The sequence below is a fragment of the Suricata suricatta genome, chromosome 14 (genome assembly GCF_006229205.1).
Source record: "Suricata suricatta isolate VVHF042 chromosome 14, meerkat_22Aug2017_6uvM2_HiC, whole genome shotgun sequence".
Classification (NCBI taxonomy): domain Eukaryota; kingdom Metazoa; phylum Chordata; class Mammalia; order Carnivora; family Herpestidae; genus Suricata; species Suricata suricatta.
The window spans coordinates 82,258,751-82,268,269 of NC_043713.1; the positions used below are offsets into that span (position 1 = coordinate 82,258,751).

General features: G+C 48.6%; 1 protein-coding gene across 6 annotated transcripts in view; it reads right to left on the reverse strand.

Moving 5' to 3' along the window:
* The window catches only part of KDM2B (lysine demethylase 2B), a 125,478-nt gene that overhangs the window by 19,776 nt on the left and 96,183 nt on the right, over positions 1-9,519 (reverse strand). The window lies entirely within an intron of this gene.

The following is a 9,519-nucleotide window of genomic DNA, read 5'->3' on the forward strand; positions in this document are numbered from 1 at the left end:
GTTCAGGTCCCAACCCCAGGGCCTCAGACTGCGACCTTATTTACAAACAGGGCCCAGTACAGAGGCGATCCAATTAAAATAAGGTCATTAGGGTGGGCCCTAATCCAATACAACTGGCGTCCTTATGAAAGGGGAAGTCTGGACACAGGCACAGAGGGAACACATGTGGAGACACAGGAAGATGGCCATATGACTCGAGTAATGGATCTATAAGCCAAGGAAGTGAGTGGCCACCAAAGGCTGGAAAGGACAAGGCAGGATCCTCCCCCAGAGCCTTCAGAGCAAGCACGGTCCTATTAACACCTTGATTTCAGACTTCCTGCCTTCAGAACTGTGAGAGTAAGCTTCTGTTGTTTTAAGTGCCCCCGTTTTGGGTAGTTCATTATGGCAGCCCCAGAAAGTAAGCAGAGGTCACCTTGCTTCTGAGAGTATGTCCTGGTTCAAGACCCTTCCATGGCCCCCACGTCTCGAGAGAGGCCCCTGCCTGCCTCAGACCAGGTTCCACTACTTGTGCTTCCCCAGAGAGGCCACACACGACCACACGGAAGGCCTCTGTCCCCTCTGCAAGGAACACAGACTCCCCTCCCCACTGCACTTGGCTACTGCCTACTCCTCTGCAGGCCCCAGTTTAAAACTGCCTTCTGCAGGCTGTTTCCTCAGGGGCCTTCCCCGTAAGACAGAGAGCTCAGGAAAGCGATGATCAAGAGTCTTGTTACCTTTGACAAGATGGCCTGGCACACCAGATGTGCTCACTAAACTGAACAACCCCAGGTAGAATGAGATAGTAACCCTAAGGAATCTTGACTTCAAGATCTTCTCTAAATGAGTTCCAAATGCTTCTTTCCCTGTGACTCGGAGGAAAAACAGAGAAGGGAGATGAACAGAAAGCAGTACAAAAATGTGAGTGAACTGGCCGGCCAGCCACAGGTCCTGTTCAGGGGTCCTTATGTCCCAGCCAGCAGCCTCTGAGCCTCTTGTAAACCAGGATCCTGGTGGAGCTCCTGGGCCCGCCACTGGAGGACAGAGTCTGTTTCAGGGCCCTGGGTAGCTGGGACTAGAAGTGGCAGGGACCAGGACGCAGCTTGTGTTGTCTGAAGCACCTTTCCAAGTAGCAGGAGAGTTCACTGAAAAATGGCTCACCTGTCAGGGAGATACACTCCTTACCCCAAACCATCTGATCGGAATTGGCATTGAATGCTTAAAGGCCTTCGCAGCCAACCAATCTTGATCCCAGTTCCAGCTTTTTAAAATTTTACTTGCTTGCCACACCTCAATTCCTAATAAAATCCCCTCCTCTTGTCAGCTCCGAGGACCCAGAAGTGTGGTTGATAGCACAACAGTGCAAAGGGTCCTCCTTCCAGGGACCCCTCTCCCCCAACACCATGGGGCTATCCAGAAACAAACCACCAGAGCAGGAAGAAACACCGTCCACCATCTATTCTCCAGCACGGTGGTCCCTGATCAGAGCCAAAACCTCACACACGCACGCCCACTTCAGTGCTGACACCTGAGTGGATCCTTCCCTCCAATTAATTCATCTTCCTGGCAGCCTGCAACATTCAAGGGAACCACGAAGCCGGCTGACAGCTGGACTGCTCGCCTCGGGAAGTGCTGTCCTCTGACCTTGATCCCCCCAGCTTGCCCCAACCTCCCAAGTAGAAAGGGAGACACCAGACCCGGCTCCGGTGGCCCATCAGTCCTCATCAGTCCCGTCCTGACCTTGCCGATTCCTCAGAGCCACTCCACGCTCAGTCACAGCCATCCTCAGCTGTGAGGTGGCCCGGCCAGCAGGCCTGTCACTAGAGAGACCCACAGGTGGGCCTGTCAACCAGCTGCCTCAGGAAGGGGCTGCTCCCACACAAGCTACTCTGCCTTCCAGCAGCGAAGGCCTCAAGGTCCCCTCCCACCAGTCCTTACACTGCACCCCAGTGATGCCTCAGGTGCCCCTCGTCACACACAGGAGTTTGGCAGCCCTAACACCAGAAGAGGGTAAGTCGGACTACACAATGCATATGTACATTGATGTCAGGTATTGCTGCCACATATGTAGTAAGGAGAAAAAAGAGTTTTCAGAGGCTTTGGAGATGAGAATAGTACGTAAGGAGCCACAGACCTGAACCCTAAGCAGCTGACCAGAGAGCAGCAAGTGTGCCAGGCAGAAGCAGCCGATGACAAGGCCGCTGACAGCGGTGATGGTGGATATTTGCTGAATGCCTGCTACCATGATCATCATTTTACATATGATATTACCTTATTTTCCCAATAATAACCCTCTGAGAGAGAGGCCATTTCCAGAGACAGAGGATAAATGACTTGCCCAAGGTGACAGAGCCAGCCGAGGATGAGCACACGCCCAAGGTACACTCTGAACACTGCATGGGGGCAGGCACGCAGAGCGGGAGTCCACTGGAGGTGAGCACACAGCCCTGGAAGGGGCCCCTGGTTAGTGCCTTCAGGCCCACGGCATGACAGGTGCCAACAGAAAGTACACAGAAGCACATTCACTTCCCGAGAAATGGAACCCAGAAAGGTTTCTCCCTCCCGTCACCGCCTCTACGAGTCAGATTCTCCCCTATAAAGAGCATATGTCCTGCAAGCAACTCACTCCTCAAACCCCAGCAACAAGGCAGACGATCCAGAGCCTCAAGTCAGGTACAGGTATGAAGGCAGTGCACATAGTCCAACCTCCAGGGACAAACCAGAGGGAAAGGGCTCCAACTCTGACCCCACAGTGGAGACTGAGGACTAGCCGCTTTGGTGAAGGGCTGAAAACCATTCCTGGAGTCCAAACATGGTTCTCTCCTCTCACTCAGGAGCGTCAGTTATAAATAGCTGCTGGGCACCTCTGTCCTTACCGGTCATGAGGACAGTGTCTCTCTGAAGTCAAAAGTTAAAAGCCAATGTAGCCAGGGTCACAGAGCTCATAATGACTGTGAAACAAGTCTACCTTCCACTGCTTTCCAAAGCACACTCCTATCCAGAGAGCCACTTTTCCAACCCATGAAATAAACCAAATTCTCCTGGATCCTGATGGCAGCTGAGACATCCTGGAAAATGACAGAGCAAACAACAGACAACGTCCTGGAAGAAGAGGTGTGAGGAGCCCCGTTTCTGAAGACCTTGATTCAGGCCCTCTCTAACGGGCTGCCAAGTCAGGCTACAAAAGCTGCCGCCACCGCCTGCAGCTTCATGGCCAGTTTTGGTGGGAAGTGGGCGCCAGCTGGCTTGTCAGGAGTCAATGAGCAACACTTGAAATGCAGGAGCCTAAAAAGGCCACCCAGAAAACCAACAGGTGAAAAAGACAATGGAGGGTCTCTATTAAGGAGGGTAAACCAGCCAAAGCCCTGTCATTCTGACATGAAGCTTCTGTCATAATTCCTTCTGCGTGATATCTAAAGGTTTAAAACAGGGTGTGCGTGGGTGGCTCAGTCAATTAAGTGCCCGACTTCAGCGTAGGTCATGATCTTGGGGTTTGTGAGTTCAAGCCCCATGATGGGCTCTGTGCTGACAGCTCAGAGCCTGGAACCTGCTTCAGATTCTGTGTCTCCCTCTCTCTGCCACTCCCTTCTCACACACTGTTTCTCTCAAAACTAAATTTAAAAAAAAATTTCAAGGTTCAAAACCCAATTCTAAATTCCACTCTATCCTACCTTTGCCTCTATTCGTTTAAGTTAACCCAGGATGCATCTTTGTTAATTTCAGAGTGAACTATTCTCAGTAAAAGGGAGTGATGGCATCCACTGACTTTCACTTACAAACCAGCTTCCTCAACTCCAAGGCCACTTGTTGATTTATCAGCCCAGCCCCACCTGTTAAGGAAAGAGTCCACATTTGTCCTCCACACAAATCATAGTATTCTGACACCTCTTCTCCATCAGTCACTCCTAAGCATTTTCCTTAAAAGGAACAGTGTTTTTGGTAGTTCTTTCATTCACTTGTTCATTCATTCCAATATTTACTGAATGTCTCCTATCCATCAGATCCTTTTCTCCTGAATATTCATGGGCATACACTCTTAATCCCTCATCTCTAAAATACTGGGATTAAAATTACTTGGATTAACCTAAAAAAGTGAAAAGACATCCCATGTTCATGGACTGAAAGACTTAATATTCCGTGATGGCAATACTCCCCAAAGTGATCTATAGATACAATGTAATCCCTGTCAAAGTCCCAACTGGGCTGTTTTGTTTTGTTTTTTTGCAGAAATCGACAAGCTGACCCTAATATTCACGTGGAAATGCCAGGGCCTGGAAAGGCCAAAATAATCTTGACAATGAAGAACAAAATTGGAGGATTAATACTTCCTGATTCAATACTTATTACAAAGCTACAGTACACAAGACCATGTGATGTTGGCCTAAGGACAGACATACTTATCAGTGAAATTGAGAATCCAGAAATACACCCTCACAATATTTATGACCAAACGATTTTTGCGACCAAGTGATTTTCAGCAAGTGTGTCAAGATAATTTAGTGGGGGAAAGAATAGTCTTTTCAACAAATGATACAGGAACGTGCAAAAATAATGAAGTTGGTCCCCTACCTCACACTATTTGCAAAAAATTACCTCAAGTTACCTCTTACCTAAATGTAAGAGCTAAAACTGTAAAACCGGTAGAAGAAAATAAAAGGGTAAGGCTTCCTGACTCTGGATTATTCGGCAATGATTTCTTGGACAGGACACCAAAAGCAGAGGCAACAAAAGAAAAGAGATAAATTAGACTTCAAAACTGAAAACTTTTGTGCAAAAAAAGGGGTACAATCATATGAAAAAGCCCAGAGAACACATTGCAAATAATACATCTGGTAGGGACAAAGAACTCTAACAACTCAACAACAAAAAGACATACATCCCAATTTTAAATTGGACAAAGGATTTAAATAGGTAGATCTTCAGAAATATACATACAAATGGGGAACAAGCACATGAAAAGATGCTTAACTTACTAGCCAACAGAGTATGTAACCTGTACTGGAGACTCATTCATTAATGAGTCACACATTCACCCATCTGCCTATTCAAGTGTGTTCTGGCTGAGAATTCTGTATCCATTTCAATGCTACATTCTAGGACTACAGAGATAAATAAGAGGAATCCCATACTCTCAAAGGCATTGCAGTCTAGGAGGAGAAAGATAGATAACCACGTCAATGCAATGCGACGGTGATGATGATAATGATATTACAGGTAACACTGACTGAAGAAATCGCTCTTCTCAATATTTGCATCAGTAACCTGAGACAGGAATTGTGATCTCCATTCAGGAGTAAGGAAACTTAAAAAAAAAAAAAAAGTTTGGAAACCGAGGCACAGCAGAGTTCAGTCCTCTGCCTAATATCATATTGCCAACGAATGAGAAGCCGAGACGTGAGCCTCAGCAGTGGCTCTAAAGCCTGGCCCCTGGCATGCTGACCCAGAAGAAATGCCTCATCTCACCAGGAAGGGAGCTTGGGAAAAGGGTCACAGACACAGGAGGTGGTGACTAAGGTGGCTCTTAAGGGAGAACAAGCCGCATCTTCAGGCCAAGGGTAGGGGTGGGGTAGGGGGCAGATATTCTAGGCAGAAGGAACAGGAATATGATAGAGACGTGAAACAACATGACAATTCAGTAGCCTGACACACTACTAGAAAGGAGCCTTGAGATGTCAGAAGTCCTATCTTGCAGGGCCTCGTACGACACAAAAATGGTGTCCCCTGTAAGAGCAGTGAAAGGACTTTACACTCAGGAGCAACACGTGCAAGTGTGAGGAGTGACTTTCTGGACAGTGAGCAAGATGAGAGGCGCAGAGAGGAATTCAGGAGGGCACCACAGAAGTCCCGGCTAAAGGTGATGAAGGCATGAGCAGAAGCCACAGAAGGGCTGACAGCAAGGGGATGATTCAGGATATGTTTTAGAAGACTCCAGAAGCTGCCTGAACATGGGGTATATAAGCGGGAAGAGCCCTGGAAAGCTCTGAGGCTCATAGCTTGAGAACAAGGGGTCTAAGAGAGGACGACACCACCATGGACACACAGAGTCTGGGGCGCCATGGGACTTTCAAGGAAGCTGGCCGGCAGTGGGAGGGACCAGAGTGGATCCACAGCTGGGAGTCAGCAACCCATACTGTTAAGCTAGTTAAGTCCATGAGGTTGTCCAGGGATTACAGGCAGAGTGAAAAGAGGGTCCGGGACACTACCTCTAAGACCACAGACATTCAAGGGCCAGTAAGAAAGACCAACCTGCGGAGGAATGGCCAGAAAGGCAATCAAAGCAGGAAGTTGTGGCACCCCTGAGTCAGGGAAGAGTTTCAAGAAGTGACGATGGTCAAGAGGAATCAGTGAGAAAACCAGGGAAACGTGGCTGTGTGGTTTTACAGTGAAGACTGCTGTATATTTCCCAGCAAGCTACCCCCGGCAGCAGTACACTGACACTCAGCCCCACACGGGGTAGCCATGGCCCCCCAAACATCTGTCACACTGTTGTATTCTACTGCGTAACATAGATGCATCTCAACACATGTCTGTTCCCAAATCTTCATGCATCATGGACATCCCAGGAAGAGCTAGATTTTAGCAGCAGTGTGGGGCCCCTTAACACACACCTGTAGACTCCAGGGAGGGCTTTGGTTTGTTTATATACTGAGGGTAAGGAGCAAGAGAATAAAAACAGAGAGCTACCAGAAACCCAGGGGATGGGAGGACCTCTGGAGAATCTGAGGAAAGCTGAGGACTTTTTCCCAGAAAAATGCACACAAAGCCACAAACCTTTGATATCATTTCAGGAAGGTCCAGGGACCCCGATCTTAAAATTTCGAAAGAATCTACAATGAGTAACAGTAGTTACAGCTGCATAAGCTTCTGAGAGATTTTCTTCTTCCTAATTTCCTCATGATTATTTTTACTTTTTTATTTTTTTTAAGTTTTTATTTATTTTTGAAAGACAGAGAGAGAGATAGTGGGAGCAGTGGAGGGTCATAGAGGGAGACACAGAATCCGAAGCAGGCTCCAGGCTCTGAGCTAGCAGTTGGCACAGAGCCCGATGCGGGGCTCGAACCCACGAACTGTGAGATTATGACCTGAGCCGAAGCCGGACACTTAACTGACTGAGCCACCCAGGCGCCCCTATTTCTACTTTTTAAAAACAACTATCACTTTTATTTATTTATTTATTTATTTTAATTTTTTGTTTTATTTATTTTTGATACTGAGAGAGACAGAGCATGAGAGGGGGAGGGGCAGAGAGAGAAGGAGACACAGAACTGGAAGCAGGCTCCAGGCTCTGAGCTAGCCATTAGCACAGAGCCTGACGCGGGGCTTGAACCCACGAACGTGAGATCTGACCTGAGCCGAAGCCGGAGGCTCAACCGACTGAGCCACCCAGGCGCCCCAACAACTATCACTTTTAGTTTAAGAAAAAGAACAAAGCTGGGGTGCCTGGATGGCTCAGTTGGTTAAGCATCTGACTTCAGCTCAGGTCATGATCTCACAGTTCGTGGGTTCAAGCACCACGTTGGGCTCTGTGCTGACAGCTCAGAGCCTGGAGCCTGTCTTCGGATTCCTCCCCTGCTCACACTGTCTCTCTCTCTCAAAAATAAATTTTAAAAAACTTAAAAAAAAAACAAAAGGAATAAAGCTATTTTCACTTCAGGGGTTAAAAAAAAAAGAAGCAACATGAATTCTCATTAACAGCCCCTCTTTTGGGGGCATCTCCTCAAATTGAACACAGCTAGAGAATTTTCTGACACATTCTGCACTGGAGAAGCAAATCAAGTCCACGGGAGAAGCCCCAGCCAAGAGCGAGCCCTGGCAAAGAGCAAGCAAGGGGTCTCCTCCAAGCCCCCATCATCGCCTGGCCCCCGTCCCACACAGGGCGCAGGGGAAGCCGGGCTGCTGTGGGAAGCCACAGGGCAGACACAACTAAGGAAACCTGATGCCACCCAAGACTGGACGCCAGCCTCAGGTGGGGACTAGAGAAGGGCACGGACCTTGGGGTGCGTGTGACGGGGACTAGGAGGCTGCTGGGAGTAACTGGGCAATAGTAACTCCCGACAGGGCTTCCCCCGGTCTCTTCACACAGGTGGCGGTGAACCTGCATGCCCGCTTCTCCCAGAAGAGGGGTCTAGAGCCCAGAGACTCACTCTCCGGTGGGAAGACACAAATGCTTCCGAGATCTGTAGAGGGAGCCATTGTCTTCAGGCCCAAGATATCCCGAGGCTGAGAAAACTGGTGAGGAAAGGCCAACAGCAGTGGGCTACAGCCTGGCGCTTCCGCAAATACAGGCTCCTTCAGGGACATCCATCTTCGCTGCTGGGAATATGGGAAAAACCTGCGGCGCACCCACCTGGCCTAGGGGTCCTCTCAATACACCTGAGCGGAAGAGCTCACCTCACCGTGAACCTCGAGAACTGCTGCTGCTGACAGCTCCAGAAGGGCCACCCAGGGCTGACTAATGTCAGGAGGAGGGAAGCAGTCTGGCTACAGGGAGCACCGGTCCCCTCCTGATGGAAGGCTCTCTCAGAGGTGGCGAACCCGAAAACTGTGTTTTTTAGCCCAGAGACATATGAAGTCTTGTCTCATACGGTGTCAAAGATTGTATCTACCATAGGCCACAGGGTGTGGCCAAATTAAAACACCAAAACAAAAGCAAGTAACAGGAACTCGATCCTGAAACACCGAAGCTCAGTCAATGCTGGATCCGAGTGTCTTCTTGGGAATAAGCAGATGCAGAAACGGTAAGCTGCTGGCAGGAATGAAGCAGATCCAAACTGAACTGAACATTTTTCAAACCAAGATTTGATGTGAACCAAGAAGCAAGAACTAAGACCCATTCACACACAGGGCTACTGACTTGATAAGAGTTCCAAGACCAAAAACCGCGCAGGTTGTCTCTGAGTTGAACCAATGGCTAAGACCAGTGAGTTCAGTCACACCTCACAAGGTGCGTGTGCCTGAAAAATATCCCAACGAAACTCAGAAAACAGTAAAATGTAACTAAACAATAAAATTTAACTTCCTCTGTTAGCTAAAACCACTTAATGATGTGCCTGATACTATTTAAGTGCAGCATATACAGCGCTTCCTCAATCGCCCCTAATGGACAAGAAAAACGTTCCTACGTGTCGGCCTAAACATTCCAAAACATCTTAATTCCACTGAGGAAATGCACCCAGGATTATAAATAAGCATCTTATTCACCTGGTCCCGTGCCCACTTGATAACTCAACCCACCCCTAGCTTAATTCCTCCGACAAGTCTACCTAGCCTGTGTCCTGTTTCAAATACTGTGCACACTGCACTCCGTAAAACCTCAACTTTCTTCCCCCGCTTCCTAAATACGAGTGTTCCCGGAGTAAATTCACGCCGTAAACACACCCAGGGCTTTGTTTTATACACAGATTTCTGCCCCCTCGTCCCAAGAGAGGTTGCTTTCCCTTCTAAATCCAACCGAGGCCAAATACTGCCATCTGGGGTCACGGCTTCCTCCGCCCCGCCGCGGCGGAGCGCACCCGCCGGGTTCCGGATTCCCCGCGCCGG